Raw genomic sequence first — 19,461 nt, 5'->3', positions numbered from 1 at the left:
GACTGGGCGTACAAACGACCATCTGCACGTGAAGCGTGCACAGTTCCAGCAGGCCACGCGAACAGGTCGCGCGGATGCGTACAGCTAGAGCTCCAAGCTACGTGCGGTCACCTGGTTGGTGGCGCGGGCCGCAGGCCGCTCGCGACCAGCCACAGCACAGTCATGGCCACACAACAGACTCTTCGTCGGGCAGCTCGACGAGTTAGGACTGTGGTATGACATGGTTCCCTGTGGTATATATGATATGGTTGTGGTATGATACGAGTTGGACTGTGGATGGTTCCGAGTGGTATGATACGTCCAATGATCGAGTGGTGGCTTACGATCCCGGGCGGACCTGAGTAACGTGTTTTCTGTTCCCAGCAGCGACAGGCCCGTGTGACGCACTCGCCCTGTGAGGCAACCGCCTCCAGATCTGAGGAAATCTCTCTCTATTTCTCTCTCCTCTTCTTTCCCTATGAGAGTCTCTCCTCCTCGTCCAAGATTATTTCGAGCTAGAGGAGCGAGAGAGGGGAGAGAGAGAGCGGAGAGAGGAGGAGCTTATAGAGTCTATCTCTCTCTCTATTCTCGAAAGAGAGATGCTCTAGCTCGAGCTCTCCTATCTATCTAGCGATCTATCGAGCCTTCTCTCTCTCTCTCTCTCTCTCTCTCTCTCTCTATCTCTCTCTCTCTCTCTCTCTCTCTCTCTCCTCTCTCTCGCTCTCTCTCTCTCTTCTCTCTCTTCTCTCTCTCCTCTTCTCTCTCTCTCTCTCTCTCTCTCTCTCTCTCTCTCTCTCTCTCTCCTCTCTCTCTCTCTTTCTCTCTCTCTCTCTCTCTCTCTTCTCTTCTCTCTCTCTCTCTCTCTCTCTCTCTCTCTCTCTCTACTCTCTCTCTCTATCTCCTCTCTCTCTCTCTCTCTTCTCTCTCTCTCTCTCTCTCTCTCTCTCTCTCTCTCTCTCTCTATCTCTCTTCTCTTCTCTCTCTCTCTCTCTCTCTCTCTCTCTCTCTCTCCTCTCTCTCTCTCCTCTCTCTCTCTCTCTCTCTCTCTCTGTCTCTCTCTCTCTCTCGACCCGGACGCTGGCGACCTGGCGACACGTGGGGTAACCTTGCTGGCACAGTTTGTGAATCTGGCGGCACCTCCGTTATCGTGGGTTCAAGGGCGGATCCAGAGGGGGGCACGGGCCATGGCCCCCCTTGGGCCCAGAAGGGGCCCATTGGCTCCAAGGGGCCCATAGCCGGCCGAAGAGGTGGAGTTTTTTTGCAACACAAACGCAACAAAACTGGGTATTTCTAGACTTCTAAGCGACCAAAAACAGTTGTAAGCGAAAGTGAAGGGCCTATGAAAGGTCCAACATATTATTCAATGATTGGAAAAGTTGTGAACTGGAGATTGTAAGCCCCATTACGCTGTCTACGGGCCCACGCTGTTTCCGGGGGACCTATATTCCCACTTGCAGGATCATTTCGATCGTTAAAGAGCATTCCACGTTGCCCTTCATCCCTTTGCATTTGCTCGGAGAGCCCTGCGCTGTTGTTGGGGCCCTTCCTGTTAGAGTCCCGGGGCACTCTTGCCAATCACGGGCCCTTCCACGTATTCTTTCCATTCGCCAGAAAGGCTCTGGGGCCTATAGTTGGGGTCCCATATTTTAAACTGCCAGGATATTCTCGGTTGTTCAGGGGCCCTTTACGTAAGTCTCGGTTAACTTACCGACACACTTGCGATATGCCCATGGGCCTCTACGTTGGTCGAGGGCGTTTCCAATTCTCTGCCATTTGCTTAGGGCCCAACACACTTATTGGAGGCCCATCTAATGGCCTGCTTGGGCACACTCATTCGTTCGGGGAGCCTCCACACTGAGTCTTGCGTACTTATTTTCCGAATGGGAGGGGGGGGGGGGGGCTACGCTCTTGTCGGGAGGCCTATCCGATAACATGCTCGGGCGCATTCGATCGTTCAGGGGCCCCCTACATCGGGCCTTGGGCACGTGCTATTTGAATATGGCTCTACGCACTTGTCGGGAGCCCCTCTGCTCGTCTCCTCGGCCACACTGGATCGCTTGGGGCCTTGCACATTGGTTCTTGACGCTTGAATTTAGGGCCCTCTGCTCCTTTCGGGGTCATTTAATAGTCTGGTGGGATACACTCCATCTTTCGTGGGCCATCCGCACCGGGTTTTGGGTACTTCTTACTTGAATAGAGGGCCTTAGGCTCCTGCCGGGGCCCCTTCCGATAAGAAGCTCGGGCACATTCCATCATTCTGGGGCCATTTACACAGAGTCTTCGGTGCTTCCCATTCGAATGGAGGACCCTACGTTCTTGTTGGGAGCCCTACTTGTTAACCTGCTCGGGCACACTCGATCATTCGGGGGCCTTCTACGTTGGGTCTTGGGTATTTCCTATTTGAATGAAGGACCCTCCGCTGTTGATGGGGGCTCATATATCTTAACCTGTTCGGGTGCACTCGATCGTTCAGAGCCCTACACATTGCATTGTGAGTATTTCTTAGTTGAATGGATCTCAGTGGGCCCCATCTATTCAGCTGCTCGGGCCGGTGGCGGATGCAGAGGGTGGGGAGGGGGGGGGGGGGGGGGCACAGGACCATGACTCGTGGACCATGCCGAGGGGACTTAAAGGCTCCGAACGGGCCCATAACCTGCCGGACGGACGCAGCTTTCTTATAACAAAAACACAACTAAATTGGATGCATTTGGGCCCACAGACGACCGAGAACCATTGTTAACAAAAGTACAGAGTTCATCAGCACACGAAGCTCATTCGTGCTGATTGAGAAAGTGTTGCTTGGGGCAGATTTTGGGACTTATTACGCTGTCAGAGGCACTACGCTGTTGGTTGCCTGGCCCCATATGTCAACTTGCCGGGTCAATTTGATCGCTAAAGGCTTTCCACGTTGCTCTTGATTTGTTTGCATTTTCTCGCAGGGCCCAATGTGCTGTTGGGACGCTATCCGCCTCCATGCCTGAGCACTGTTGATCGATCAGGTTTTCCCACGGATTCCTCCCATTCGCCCGAAACGCTCTATGCACTCTTTACGGGGCCCCCATATGCCGAGGCACACTCAGTTGCTCAGGGACCCTTCATGTAAGCCTCGGGTTCTTCCCACTTCCTTGGAGGGGCTCGTGCTGTTGCTAGGGCTCTTTTAAAGTAAGGCACGGAGACATTCGACGCCCAGGAGCACTCCACTTTGATTGAGGGCTCTCTCCCTTTGGTCTTATTTGCGGAGGACGCTTCACTCCTATCGAGGCTGGTGTTGTGAACCTGCCGTGCACTCTTGATCACACAGAGGCATTAATTCATGGTCTTGGATGATTCCCCTTTGCTCGGAGGGTCCTGTGCTATGGCTGGAGCTTTACATGTCGGCCTGCCGATGCACCACCGATCGTTTAGGGGCCCACCACGTTGGTCTTGGGTTCCTTTTGCTTGCTCTGAGGACCCTATACTTGATGACGGGAGCCACTTTGTTGGCCTCCTGCGGCACCCATGATCTCTCAGGTTCCGTCCCTATTGGCCTTGGTGTCTTCGCCTTAGCGCATTAGTAGAATATGCGTCGATCAATTTTTACGCGCAATAGCCGAACGTAACTTTACATGCCGCCGACGTCGCATCTGTCATTTACATTGGCTATTAAGTATGTGACACTTGTTATATTGGCGCATCACATTCTTAACACACTTTGAATGCTAGGATATGTTGTACTCCTTTATATCAAACGAAATATTCTGCATTAGCCATCGGCCAACAGCTGATCACATCGCCCAGCCGGCTAGCCGTAAATACATGAGCTAGGAATCAAGCCTATGCTTGGTTTTGATGGTAGGTAGCAGACGACTCAAGCTTATTTTGCCTGTTGTTCCGAACAGTTAGCTTCAAAATCACAGCATTTTACATGATCTGTAGAAAATGACTCATCTCTATGTGTATGCATGCGTAGCAAGCCTTGCATTATAGGGCTGCGCACAGTAAGACGAGCTTCGGTATTTCTTAAAAATGAATAGGTAAATACATATATACATTTATGGATATATATATGTATATACATATATATATATATATATATATATATATATATATATATATATATATGACACAAGACCCGTCTTAAAATGCAATGACGAAAAGAACTAATATATTTTGGAGGGGGCCCAAACTCCAGGCGCCCCAACAATGTTGCGTGCCCCCCCCCCCCCCCTTTGACGAAATCCTAGATCCGCCCCTGTGTGGCTACACCCAATCCCACAAAGTGACGGAGCAATGCGGTGGTGTTTACATTGGCAAGTGCGTTCGCCGATTTATGCGTGTGATCGGCTTAAGGCATCGCCACATGCCAGAAGGACCAAACAGGTTGCAAAATCTGTCTGGCCCGATTAGCATAGTTTATGTCTTGTGCTTCCCATCCCACAACACATATGTCTTGTGCTTTCCATCCCACAACACATATGTCTTGTGCTTCCCATCCCACAACACATATGTCTTGTGCTTCCCATCCCACAACACACAGTGCGTTCCAGGAAATCTGCTCCACGATTGCCATTGCCATCTGCGGAGTAAAGTTCCTCATTGATGAAAACCTGAGTAAGAATCGATATTGCTCTAGATGTGCCGCATGCTTGGCTTACCATATAAAACACGATGGCCCACAATGGTTTGTACACCGTGGCAGGTAAACTGACGACTTCAGGGACAGCGCCACAGTTCCGCGAAATTCTGGCGCTATTTCGCCTGATGGAAACATGCTGTTTTACAGCTATTTCTGCATTGATATTTGCGTCATGAGGTCTACATTTCTGCTCCATATTTCACTTCACTTCTTCGTTGATGAACATATATCGACACAAACATGGTTACCATTCCGGTCACCATGTTTCACAGCGTCGCGTTAGCATACCTTCACATGAGGCAATGGACAACCATGACGTTAGCAACACCACTTTCGGTTCGCAACACGTACGTCGCTGGACAGGTAGTGACCCCATACATGCAGCGACCGGCGAACATATGACGAATGATTAACCCCCGGCCATAGCCACCCCCCACCTCCCTCAGCCCTCCCCCACTCTGCGACGGCTGCAATTCTCGCTCATCACCAGCCGGGAAGGAGCAGATCACCGGTCCTGTAAGCTGTCGAGCGCTGGGCTCAACACTACAGCCTGGAGTCAGGTGACTGACATCAGTACGCGGTAATCTGAAGGGCTGCAGTTCCACCCCCCGCACCGCGAAATCCGACCGTCTTGTGGCGGTCGCTCAGTATTGTTTACAGGCACGGCCAAGCGGGCCCAGTTATTGTAGAACCTATTCAGCTTCGTTGTGGCACCCTTGTATCTTTCCACTCGAATATGATGTGATGCTGATCTTACCTACTTAACCATATACAATGTTCGCGTAATATTATATTCTTGAAGTGAGTACCTGGGCAAAGATGGTGAGGTGAATTACACAGTTACGCGCTATTAGTGATCTACTGGAAACATGAATATTAACGTGATGTTTTCCGTCTGCACAAAGTACCTGAACAAAGGTGGTGAGGTGAACTCCACAGTTACGCGCTGTTCGCGATCTGCTGGAAGCACGAATATCAACGTGATGTTTTCCGTCTGTCCTGTGAGGGCAATGGTGCAGCCAAGGGGGAGCATGGGGGCTTTACTCCTCCCCTCCGTTAGGTTCGAGCGCAGTATGTAAGCAAGACACCACTGAATGTATAATTCCGGCATTTGGCGACCAGGCAAACTGTTTTGGTCGTAAATCTGATCTACACCACCGTGGGCAACGACATGTAAAGCCGAGCAGACGTAATTTAGTACCAGGACTATCGGATAGTCGCGTGAATATGTTCGGTACGCAGCTGAAACAATTGTTTAAAGCACCAGACCAACCCAACATCGGTAGCTCATTGATACGTTTGGCCCCCTGTATCCCTAGTGCCCTGCCCCCCCCCCCCTCCCCCGTCCCCCCGATCGGCTCCTTGATCACCCGTACCTATCGGTGTGTCTGTCCGCAGTGCGCAGGTACCGCAAATAAGGCTGAGACCCGCTCGTAATTTAACCCAAGCCCTTCACTCACCGTACGTATTAAGAGCAGGCTGTGACGGCAGACAGCCTACCTTTAACGCAGTTTCATTGGTAGTGGAAATCCGTATATCTGGTGGCACCATGATAGGGGTGTCAAATTTCCAGATATAAGTGCAATGATCAAAACTCCGAAATGACGGCAAACAATCACCGCAGGATGATTTGTATAATGTACCGTCCATTTAACCACCAACATGTCGTTTCGCAACACCAACTTGACGTGACATGTTCAAAGTTTCAGCCAAAGTTTTACTCTATGCAGTCCTGCAGGGTGCGCGGCGCTACGGCACGACGCTGTCTTAGATCCCGTTGGTACGGGTGGCCACCCCTTCCAGTCTTCGGAGGACAACCGGCGAGCACACGTCGCCGTCCACGATGTGGACAGCTCTTCCACCTCTCCGGCAGGACAGGGATCGTGGCCACGTTTTCCGCTCATCTCGCTGACACCGCGCGGGGCCGGCCAGGCACCACAGGCGACGGAATACGCAGGCTTGCCCGGCCGTAATGACTGCCGACCGATCCCTGTTTTATGTCAGCCCTTCCTCAGGGAGTTCGTATAGATTCTGAAGAATGGACTCCATGCATCCTGCCTGTGAGATCCGACATGGTGTTACGCACACGGGCCGAAGGGTCAGCCACAGGCGGGAGAGCCTGCGGACCACCGCGTGCTGCTGACAGGTCTGACGGTCTGACGTGACGGGGGATCTACGAAGTCATCGTCATCGCTGTCGCCATCGACTCGGTCCAGTGCGTTGTCAGTGGGAGACTAAGGTCTGACATCCCGGCAGCCTCTCCAGAGGGCGCTTGCGGCAGCTCTACGGTGGCGCTGGGCTCCGCCATTAAGGTGGCAGACCACGCAGGTGGTGTATCATGTCATCCCGGCAAGAAAAAAACAGTCATTATCTTTCCTTTTTTTAATCAGTGGAATTCATTGCTATAAGGTTGCGTGAGTGCTCACCTAATTGCGTGCAATCTACAGAGACAACTCACTTGTTACTGACGAACTATTACAGGTTTTTTGCAACCTGCTACGTCAATATTTCAGTTTCGATGCCCTGAAAACGTTTAAGTCTCCAATTGTTTCTGACTGCAGTTGTTTGAGTTGGACTTTGAGACCGTTTGAAATGTCAGCACGCTTTCGACCTCTTATTGGAGTTTGAGACCGTTTCAAATGTCAGCGCGTTTCGACCTCTTATAACACCCATTGCGATCGTTCTTTGCGAAACGGAGTGTGGCTGATGTAAGGCAGGGTAATAGACATCATGTAGAGCGAAATTTAGTATGAAAAGTAGCAGTATGAAGCTAGAAATACACCACATTTGCGATGTAGAATAGATTCCTTATTCATCCTAAATATTTGACGGCCGGTAACTGAAGGTAACGTGGCGCACGTGCCACAGAAGTGAAGTTATTTAAAATTTAACTGAACTTTGTACCCAGACTTTTTGAGAGAAACTCTCATGGAGCTATACGATATCTAAGATTGGCAGCATGTAATAGTTGACAGCAAAGAATTAAACGTGGTTTATACGAAACATGTAGAAAAGTCCCCCAACGCCCGGCCTTGAACCCGCAACCTTGTTATTATGACTCCGGCACGCTGGCGACCAACTACAGAGTCCATGACGCTCATCGTGAAAGTCCGAAAATTGACGGCGTGCCTCGCACGAAAGCTTTACCCCTTAACGCCGTAGGAGGTGAGTTTTCTAGACAAAAAATGGTCAAAGCATCTGCGCAGAACAATTCAACAATCTTCCGTTTGGTGCCAGGTTCGTCAATACTGGCCTGACAGAATTCGGTTCACAGCTCCGTGAAAATCAAGCCTTTAACACGTGAGCCCTATGGGGTAGTAGGAAAAGCACACCGCAAAGCAGTTTTGCTACCAACGTATTTTGGCGCGGGCTGAGTGTGAGGTACATCCACGGCGGACCAATGACTCGAGTACTGATGCTTTGAACACCGTTGTCCTGTAGCATGTCACCTTGACACCTTATATTCGGCATGAGCCTTCGAAACCTGCAAGCATAACAGTCTGTGTTTCGGGCAGCCCTTTGCACGCGCCGGGTATCGGGTGTCAGCACGTGGGAGCGCCATGGACTACACTGACGCTCTTGGGATGTGCATTTCTGACCGCATGCTCGGTTGTGGTTATCGAGCTTTTCTGGCGTACCCGTCTCCATCTTCTGTAGCCGATAGGCGATACTTTTTGTATCGCCTATCGGGTGTTAGAATGTGGGACCTGGAACGAGTGCTTATTTTGGTATCTCTTTGTTGCCAGAGCCCGCACAGACTGAAAATTTCCTATTTTTCTGTCCACCAGTCAGTAATTGAGTTTAAGTCGCAATTAGGCATGTGAGATCACGAACATTCCTTCAAAAGCACGTTAGAAGCATGTTAGAGCACGGGCATGTAAACAGCTGAGTTTCTGTAAACCAAGGCACAAACAAACTATTCGAGACCAGTCATAGATATTTAGTTATGTGAGCGCACAGATCATTTTATGAAATGCAAATGTCATCACTGCTTGTGCTCAGTTAAAATGACTAGCAGAAATTCAAGGTATCATGCTTCTTGAAAAAGATACACGCTGGAGAATAGTCCCGACATGCTATATTTTCCTGCACATGCCTTTAACTAGTTGTTCGTGAGAGTGACTTATTTCAAATGGAACAGACAATGCCATCAACGTAGACCCAAATTGTAAAACAAAATGCACGCTGCGCTCAACATGTTTGACGTACGGACAGAACATGTATGGGGTAGCAGTGACATCATGCGAACAATTTCGGCATGTGCTCTGTAACTCTGAGAGCTCGGAGTTTGGCACGACGGTGCCGCAAACTTCAGTGCTTAGAAGGCCAATGTTTCAAGGAGCTGTGATTTCGTTAAGGTATACAGGCAAACATACCCCAAAACGCAGTGTCCTAGAATTGCCTACTTTGGGTGTAAAGCAACACCCTATGAGAAGGAATTTTTCACTCCTTTTCCCCATATCTTATGTGAATTTTTCACTCATGCCTGACATTGTCTAATCGCACATGCCAAACCCCTATTTCCCTTTCTGAGGTTTTCAGATGTCATCCAAAACCGAGCTCACTTGAAACCACCAAGCACAAACGAGGCTACACAGAACCTGGACACCTATGGCTATGTTCTGCTTCACCTACATCTGAATCATGTCTATATATGCACAGAGCCAGGGCGCCAGGTACCTCCAAGCCCAACAACCCCAGCGACTCCAGCCGCTTGCACGCATTAAGTTTGGTTTGTTTACAAAATGCATCGCAATCGGCAGCTGTGTGTCAAATGCAAGGGTTTCACACATCCCCTATTTTTTTGGTCTCACCACCATAACACGAAACCAGAGCCTGGTGCAAACACCAGCAAGGCCTGGTGGGGAATTTTACTCCACGTAGTCATTTTTTCCCGAGGAAGCTTCACCACTAAACTGCATCACTCCCGAAATGCTGGGGTGAAAAATTCAAGAAATGGCTTCCAAATTAAATTTACAAGACGAATATCACCATTTGAGCATTTCTGTTTACAGATTTTAAGTCAAATCAGCTGATTATAAGCTTTGCGAAAAAATATCAGTCTTTATATTTTTGAACTACTTTTGTTTTTCTTGGTATCATACGAGTGTGATACCGCTTTAGTCTTCCTTCCTTTTCGATTGCCTCTGGAGGCACCATCTGTTGCTTAAAATGTTGAACAATTTCTCTGCAAGATGCTCCAAGTACAAACTTGCACGTATTTCATACATAAATTCGATTAATTCGCCAGACGCCCCAACATGTTTGATGTGCACCCAAGAGTGAACAATTCGTAGGGAATGAAGGAGACCGGCATGTTACCGGCATTTTCGCCCTATTAGACCCAAGTTAACCGTTTTCTTGGTTCATGGCGTTGCTCGATAATGCTAAATCTAAGCCTTTCGAGTGTCCAACCCACAAGGCTACCTGATAAGGCTATCCTAATGCTGCCATACAAAGCTTTGGGACAGACCTGACGCAGCTAATACAGAAGTGTTTGATGGCATAATCCTGCCCTCTAGAGATGTTTATCATGCATACCTCTTACTTGTTTCGCAGTTTAATCTCGTAGGTTGGTTGGGCACGATTGACATTTATATTTGGGGGTTGAATGGGATGACTCTGTCCGCCAGCGGACCATGCAAAAGGTACTGACTTTTGTTTTGGAGGAGCAGGAGGAAGCCAGTAAGTCTCCCGTGGACCGAGTAATTGCTTACCTTACCTGCATTTAACACATGATTGGTAACCAGAGTTATCCATATTCTGTTTTATTCCATCGAGTTTTGTCATAAGACAAATCATGATACCACAAGGCATGCAATGGGCTTATTTTGTTCCATATTTTTTCTCACTAGCCAAAATTTCTTGAAGTAGTGCCTCATTGCTGCCTTAACCAGATGTTTTCCATAGTTGTCATGGTTCGCTGACTGGTAAATGACTGTGCTCTATATATGCACTATATTGTCAACACAGGGATACTCTAAGCTGCATAGCAATTATAATATGAGTTAAATATAAGTATGTAACAAATATTCAGACCATCCCATATCAAATGTGAAGCCACCATCTCAAACTTTGTCATTAAATATTAATAAACAAGCCTAACTAGATGCCTTCGTGGCAGCTGTAAAGGCAAGCAGCAATACTGGCATGGTCATCTAAAAGTTATGTTACTTTTGGAGAAGAGAGATTGTTTCGTGGAGCATACCCATTATTGTTCTTGACATAGGTGACCCATGACGATCAAAATAAATTGTTCAAAGTGATTTAGAGCGTTTTGATTTGTGTTGTCGTTTTTGCCTTATGTCAACAAGCATACACCAAAGAACTATATAAAAATGCAAGTTGAAACCAGTCAAAAATTAGCTCTATCATGTTTTTCACAAGTGCTGCTGTCAACAGATAGGTGAGTTGAGATGATGTTTATCATATGGGCTACTCTAAGTTAGGTTAAGTTGGTCAAGTGCATGGCAAGTGGCAATAGTTGTGCAAGAATCAGTAACTCACAACTGCTGCTGTGATACAAACAGGTCAGACAAGATGAGATGAAGTAAGGTCTCTTCAGGTCAGGCATAGTTAGGCTACTTTCATGGAAACAAGCACTGGTATTTTGTAGGAAACAATGACAAAATGTTTGTGTTCCCTTAATTCATCTTAACAGAAGCCAGAAGTATGTCTATTGTGTTTGATTTGGTGATGGGCTGATGTGTATGAGTCCAAGGTTTTTTTGTTTGAGTGTTTTATGCTTGTTGAATTTTCTGATGTTATTTTGTTGTTGAATTCCTTTGCTTTGTTTTGTGTAAAAAGTGCTGTGGAAGGGAAGTACAAAGTTCAGCATCAAATTATTTGTGTTAATGATTTCGTATGCTCACTACACTGCCGTGCAATTACTATGCTTTGGTGTATTCTGTTTCACTTAAATGGCCTAAGATGTTGAAAAAACAAAACAAAAACTTGTACGGTTTCTGATATTACGCCCATGCTAACTTGAAAAAGATGTCTTTGTTTGCTGAAGCATCATTCACGAGCTCGGAAGTTCCATCTTTTGTGCGTTTATTTTTTCACTCTCGCACGGTCTTTTTGCGATGGAATTTTTCACTCCCATCCTAGTTCAAAAGCGATTCTAGCTCCCTGCCAAAACGCATATTTTTGCACAAATAATTGGAAAATTCAATGCAATTTGGCATGGCAAGAGTTTCACATACACACACATGAGCGTGGATACCAGCGCACAGATGTCTTGCAGGTGTTCAGTGCAGTGGATGGACTTTTGCAGGCGGGACGTAGACATTTTGCGTTATAATGGCCTCAGTTAATGGACCCATGTATCACTTCCCATCACCGATATTTAACCACTTCATTACTAAGTTCATTGTCAGATTAATTAAAACAATCGCCTTCTCTCAAAATCTTAACATATTCCACCATACCCTGCAATGACAGTTGACATGAGAAATACATACCAGCGAGACGGAAAACGCACTCATCATTTCTCCCAACAGTCAAATGGCCCGTTTTCCACGTATAAAGAAAACTTACTGCGTTTGAGCATAGAATTTCTTTCAGGTCATGCGCATTACTCATACAAATGTGTTATTAAACACAATAGTTGCATACAAAAACAGGTACAATGTAGCCAATACCCAAAACTTACCTCTGTGAGCATGATCAGGCTGCAATTCCTTGCTCCACGCAGGGTTGATAAGTCAATACCAGCACAACCAACCCCAAGAAAAGATCCACACCAGAAACCGATGCTACCGAGGCCCCATAATAATGCCGTGATACCAGAGCCGAAGCAAGGTTATAGAAACACGCTTTTCAATGCGTCGCTTGCGCGCCGCAAATGTGGTGGAACATGACGAACCAAACGCCGTCAGCACTTTTGCTTACGTTGTTTACGTTAGTTGCCTTGAAACCCTTGTGCGACAAAATTATGCGTGCGACGCGCGAGTCGAGTCGATGCATGAGACAGTTCGGCAGTGCCATGACAGGCCAGCACATCCACTGTCCCAAGTTCCGAGCACATCGGTTGACGACTAGGACCTCAACACTGGAAAGAGATCGTACCGCTGTGGCGGTGGCGATCCATTTACGCCGGTCCTACTCCACTTAAGTGCCGTCCGGACCCCTCTACTAGAGAAACCGTCGGTTCCTGCATGCGCACTGTCCCATGGTGTACGGCACCCACGAGACAGCCGAATTTCCTAATAGCTCGAAAAGAAGTGTCACAGCGCGCACTTTTGATCCAAGAAAATTGAAAAAACGATTGTTCAGGCTTCATTTCTATGCCCCCTTGATGCACACACAGTTCAATATTTGGAAAGCCGTGTGCCTGGAAAAGCGCACTTAACATGGGAGCTCTATGGGCTAGTCGTGAAACGTCCGCGGTTGCTGCCATATTTTATGCCAGATTTTGGGCCCCCCTGATTTTGTGATATTTTTAACGTAGATAAGACAGAAGTAATAGTCTTATTCCTTGGAGAATTGGGCTATTACTAGGAGGTTGGAGAAAAAGAAGCAACATGATAACCAACAAATACTTCGGCGCAACACGCCTTCATCGAAACGAATTTTCGGCCAAGTACTGCTGCCGAAGTCTGCTCTCCGGTTATTCGCTTCGACAAAAGCATGTTGCCGGAATATCAACGCATCTATCTCCATTCTTTTGTATCTATCTATATCTGTATCCTATCTCCTTTCTCCGAAGACAAAGGTTATTATTACTGTCTTATCGGTGTGAACAATGTTCATCGCAAATGCATTTCACCACTTACGTGATATTGCTTGATAACAAATTCGAGCGGTTGAGACGCATCTAGCTGGGCAACAGAGCTAGAGCTGGCATAGCCATAGTGCATGTACGCATACAACACGCCAACATATGCTACCATGATTGAGGGATGATCGTTGCAAGACGAAGATAATTCACCTTAAAGGTAGCTTGCAAATGATGTTCAATTCCCACAAGCTCAAAACCAAGACAATGTAAAAACAGCTTTCATATACATGCTTATTAATGCATTCTTTGCAAAACAGCCAAAGGAAGCAAGGGCTTCGTGAAGTAGGTATGTCTTACTGGTAAATCATAGACGAATTGTAAATAAATGTAAAAAATGAAACGCAATGGTACGACCTCATAAATCATTAGCAATTTAGGAAGTGACGCATTGGCCCGTGGTGAAATTGTGCTACAAATACTTATCCCTCCGATAATCATATACTGAAATTTTCATTTTACATTAGGCAGGTCTTGAAATTATTCCCTAGTTTCCTTACGGGTGCGCCATGCATAGTAAATGGTCATCGCTAATCATGGCGGGGAAGAGATTACCCGTCTTGACCAAGCTCTGAAAATTTACCTGAGACTTGCCCTCGGCCTGGAAAGTTGTCCGCAATAATCATCCGTGCTCGCAGTGCCAAATGTCATTCCGAAAAAAAACAAACGTTCCGGACCATTCTCCCAGATTACCGGTCGGCCGACCGTGGCGCGCAATCCAGCCTCGATGTAACCAAAGCCTTCCGGATGGATTTATTACTCGGACTCTTCCCCCCGTCTGGTGTGTAAGAATACATAACCTAAGACACCAGACGGCGGTCGACATAATTATTCCATCCGTGATACTCATGCCCCTTCTCAATACTTACGCAGATCTATGCGCACACACGCTGTACATCGAAATTCTCCGCAATCCCACGCGCACAATGAAAAATCACTTCTACTGGACACACTCCGACACACACACTGTTCAGAAGGTTTTAGTGTTGTCGTGGTCATTGGGCTTTATGACTTACTCGGCTGGCGTTGCCTACGTCCCACCCTGGCGGGAAGGGCGGGAAACGGGGAAACGAGCCCCATGCCTCTGGTTTCCTAGACGCGTAGCTTAATCGCTATGCTGCCGGGACCCTCGCATTTTAGGATCGGCACCAAGGGTTAATTATACCCGTCATGGGGAACGGCACTGTAGAAACAAACTCTCTTTTTTACCTGCTTCAATAAGACGGGGGACTTTTGTCCTTGCGTCTTTGGCGTGACCATGCGTTTGTTCTCACTCGCCGAGTCAACGTAATGGTAATGCTTTAGCTCTCCTTTCAGGGGGTTTCGTAACAAACCACCTGCTTGAGAATTGACCTTTAAAACAATCGAAGACCTCTGGAATGGACAGGTAGCTGATATATGAGCTCCATTTTCCTTCTGAGCAAGTACATGGCTTCATCGACTCTGAATGTTGCCAGCGCTACTCTGCTGGCTGCTGGTGACTTCACTTGAGCGTCAGCGCAGTCTTGAGTGCCGCAACCGTGCCTTAAGGGTTGACCCGTCGTTACTACACGGGTTCGTTGGCTCTGGCTGCGGTAGAGTTTGGACAGGGATTCCCCGACCTCTGTCGGCGTCTGGGCGGCCGACAGACCTCCGGGGAATCCCCGGCCTCCGCACGGCACCGCGATATGAATGGGTTCGCGGCGTTATGAATTATGAATGATGCAGTGGGCGATGCGGCCTCGAGCTCTGTCGCTACTTTAGAAGACGTGAGGACCGGGCCGGTCGGTAACCGGTGCGTCGGCCATCCGTTTTGATACTGGAACCAGCAGAAACGTGTGCTAAGCTCCGGCTACCCATTTTTCCGTAAACTCTTGTTACCTTTCTGCATTGCTCAAGTTATTGTGACTGAATGGACGCTACTTTTGTTTCATAGAGGAAACAATGTCCACATTTGAAAAGAAACATAGATATTTTTGTAAGACTTGGTACGGGGGATCCGAGTGCGCGTAAGTCGGGACGGTGTCCAAGTCTAAGCACGACGCGTACTGACCCTGGATTGCGTGGACACGAGCGTGCCGTGTTAGTGACGCGCAGCATGTCGTTGCCACTTCAAATCTGATGCGGGTATAACTTTCTCACTCGGATCTCACTCGGCTCACGAGTACTCGGATCCCCAGGCCGCACGTTCGCGATACTAATGCAGTCACGCTGGCGATCACTTTTCGCTGTGTGCCATAGAATCACACGGACCTCAGCCGGGGCGTGCAAAATAGCGCTGCAAACGTGTCAATAACTGGAGCGCCCGTGAGCGCATGTTGTTAGCTTTCAGGCGTGTGTGGATGAACGAGTGCTGTGCCGGTCCGCTGGTCCTAGTAACCCCATATCTGTATATAATTTGCGTGATGTATACGCATGCTGACTCACCCCAATCCCAAGTGGCGAGCACGTTCGTGGCTACCGGTGCACCGGTGCTGCCAACACCTCACGCGTCCAGAAGGCTCGTAGCGTCGCACGCACGCACCTAGTGTCAGCGACCCAGCATTGCTCATTCTCGCGGAAGCTGCTCCGTCCCCTGCGGCGCCCTGCGTTACCTGTCGTCCAGATCACACGGCCGCCCGGCCGCGCCCTCGCCGTCGCCCTCCCTCGGCGAGGCGCCACGCGTCGGCCAGGGAGCACTCGCCAGGCCGCGGGTGATCGGCACGCGGTCATCCCGCCTGGCCGCGCTTGCCGACCTTGACAGGCGAGCGCTGACTGAACTCCATGTCCGAAGTGCCGACGCCCCGGCCGCTCCGGTTTCGGCGCAGCGTAAACAGAATAATTGCGGCGCACATGAGAGCTCCCGCCGGTCGAAGATAGCCGGCGAGCACCCGACCGCACTGGGGTCAACAGCACGGGCGTAGCCGGCGCGGGTCGGCCGCCGCCGGTGACGGTGGGCGCCGCTGGGGACAGCGGTGAGCCGCCGACGGCCCGGATAACGGCCCGAGCGGGTCTGCCACGCAGCAAAGGCTCTTCACGATGGCAGGCGATTCTGGGTGTGTGTGCATGGTGCGATCTGAGCTTGAATGTATGCGTTGGTGAGTTGGCTTCGTAGAATTCAGATGTTCATGCCAACTGTGAAAGTGTTCGTCGTTATTGGCATCACAAAACCACGCCATCAGTTGGTAGCAGCTATCGAACAGAGCGGCAGAACCTTGGCCCTCGCCACACGGAAGCTTCACCAGGATCTCAAAAACTAAGCAAGCATCAGCCGCGCGGTCAACGGTGTTGGAAAGCTCCCGTCAAATTACATCAGATTCGTGTGTCTGAAATAGGTGAATACGGTCATTTATAGGTCAAACCAGGTCGACAGCCCGGTCAAATCATATTAAAACCATGAGAGCTGTACTATGGCATGTCAGGTCAATTTGTCGAAGACCAGTGTTGCATTTGCCCATCTGAAGGTAACAAGAACTTACATCAATCAAGATCAAATCAATCAATCAATTAAAATCAATCAAGAACGAGTGACATCAACACGTGGATGGGGGTGCATGGTTATAAAGGCCTTCTCACGACAAAGCACACAGCAATGGCAGGCACGCAAGTTTTCTTCACCTCTTCACAAAAGGTTCTCAGAACTTTTGACGCTGATGCCTGCTAGAGACGTGTGGTGGGAATTACCACGCACATGGCGTCACGAAATTTCAGCACCTGCTTTTGAATATTTTAGCGTAATTTCCATCCGCTCTTTTTCCGTCAGTTACGTTCCATCTCCCATCCTCGCGACGCCCCGTTTATCTGTGGCAGGCTGCGTGCACCACCCACGACCTGGCTCGTATGCCACCTGGCGGGAGCCCCATGCAATGGCACGCGTGGATCAGCTCACGCAGCGGTCCACGGTCTGTTTAGCTGCCGCTGCCACCGAGCCACGCTCATTCACAACTGTGTAAAATGTGCTGGGACGCTCCAAATGCACAACGCCCGCCAAATGCAAGGCGATTCACCTCCCCGTTCTCACCGATGCCCATGTGCAGGTGAAATGGCCTAACTGCTCGTGGTCTGAGGTTACGGAGAGCAACTGATCTTCCGTTAACGGATACATGGAGCGTAAGTCGGTTGCAGCAGAGCGGTGGTGGGTGCAGGTGAGGGATTTTTTCCCAACACACAAGCTAAACGTGATGGCTGTGAATGAAAGTCGCATGCCTAAAAGGGGAAAGCTAAAACGTGCATGCATGGTACAGATGTAACGACCTGAACCGCTTCCCGGATGGTCTTGCCGTAACAGGGTCAACTTCAGGAGAGAGGCATGTCACCGTCGGATCTCTCGAGCTCCTGAACGAAGCCTTCGAAGGCGGCACGATCCGTGCGACCAAACGACTGTCTGCAGCAGCGCTGAACAGTGATCATGTCTTGACATGAGCTCACAAGCTGAGCTTGCAATGAGGACATGCACCCCGATCTTGGTGCTGGATCCAGGGTGCATGGCAAACGGTGACCTTGGAAAACGCGCGTTCGCGCGCATTTTATAGCTTGATTTTGGCGTACTTTATGTTCTTATAGGACGATTCGGAAAAATAATCAACTCGGCTGAACTTCGTGCCTGCCGTGTTAGCTCACCTCAGGTGTAAGTCATACGGTGCGCACAAGAGATTATGCAGTCTGTCGTAAATGCGTTGCTCACTCTCGTCTCTGTTTGAGAGCATACCGTAGAAAATGCCGCGGATGTCTCCAGCCCTTCGGAACGACGGAAGCTTGGCAACGACTTGGCTTGCCGTAGCCCGCCTTGTATCCTGTCAGAGCGGGGGATGTATCACGCTCCCGTGGCATTCCTTCCAGATTAGGGAAGATTCGAAGTCACTGCACATCAGAACGGTTTTTGCAATCGTTGCATTTGTGGGCGAGTTCTGCGCGGAGCACAGCAAGCGTCGTTCCGATCTCGAGCAGCATTCGCGTTGCATACTCACTGCTGATTGGCAGTTTGCGTGTGAGCGACGGGTAATTCACACAGACTCGACGATGGGGCACAGTGAATAAACCATCTGCGAAGAGCAAATGAGATGTTTAACTACACACAGGCATCTACGTGCAAATGGGCTCCTTGGCTATGCAATATGCAACAAAGGGCATCTGATCGCAAAAAATTGCGACAACCTCGAAAACGTGATCGTATGGAGCCATCTTGCAATTGCCTTCAAGGGTCTCAACAAAATGAATTTACTGTACGTGATCTGTTGTGCCCTGGGACTAGATGCATCATGCTTCCCATATCGCAGGTCTTAACGAGACTTCCCCGGGATGTTGACCAAGCGCTGCAGCGATACAGGACTGACCGGCTCTGACGGGGGAAAACGCGAACAATCTAGTCAGCAAAGTGCGCGCCCATGTCTACAAACTGCTTTGTATTTCGTTTTCATCTGAACCTTTTTAATTGGATGGGTTTTTTGGAATCGGTCCGAACCAGGCACTGTTTATCGTGAAATATTTGACGCCATCATCCAATCGTAAGATGCCAGCTTAACGGCAGAATTTGTGACGAAAATTTAACTTACGAAGTGCTGGATTCGATTCCACGCCATGATGTTTATTTACCTTGAGTGGCCAGTGTCATCGGCCGCCACTCCATTCGTAGGCAAATAAAAGCGTTTTTATGGATTTTTATCGGATCACGTCGTCAGATCTTCGGCGAGCAGAGCAGGTAAAGCCTTGAAAAACCAATCCGTATGGTGTAAGAAAATGCGCCGGTTACAGTTCACCTAGAGATTTCAGAACTGCCCATCCCATACGGTTGCTAGCAATGAAGCGGAAAAGAGCCAAGGTCTGTTTTTTCCGAAACCGACCTCGAATACAACGTGTGGTTTAAAACGAAAGGGTTTAACCTGGAAAAACTACGCTGGCAGTGTGTGTAGTCCAGTGTGGCAGTGGCAGTGTAGTACAGTCCTGCAGTCCTGTTATCCACTTAAAATATAATCATTTTTCGTAATGCTCTGGTCACAACAATTAACTGTAAATCATCATCAATTCATTTATTTTTGGTGTTGCAATGTCCGACCTTGGGCAGATTCATAACTTCCTAATTTTCAAGCAAAGCTTTTTTGCGTAACATATATACTATTGTTTTCCTGGGACA

Source organism: Pollicipes pollicipes, unplaced genomic scaffold, assembly GCF_011947565.3.
Source record: "Pollicipes pollicipes isolate AB1234 unplaced genomic scaffold, Ppol_2.1 Scaffold_7261;HRSCAF=8764_pilon_pilon_pilon, whole genome shotgun sequence".
NCBI classification, from domain to species: domain Eukaryota; kingdom Metazoa; phylum Arthropoda; class Thecostraca; order Pollicipedomorpha; family Pollicipedidae; genus Pollicipes; species Pollicipes pollicipes.
The sequence above is the reverse complement of the archived record's forward strand: the minus strand, read 5'-3'. Positions refer to the sequence as shown.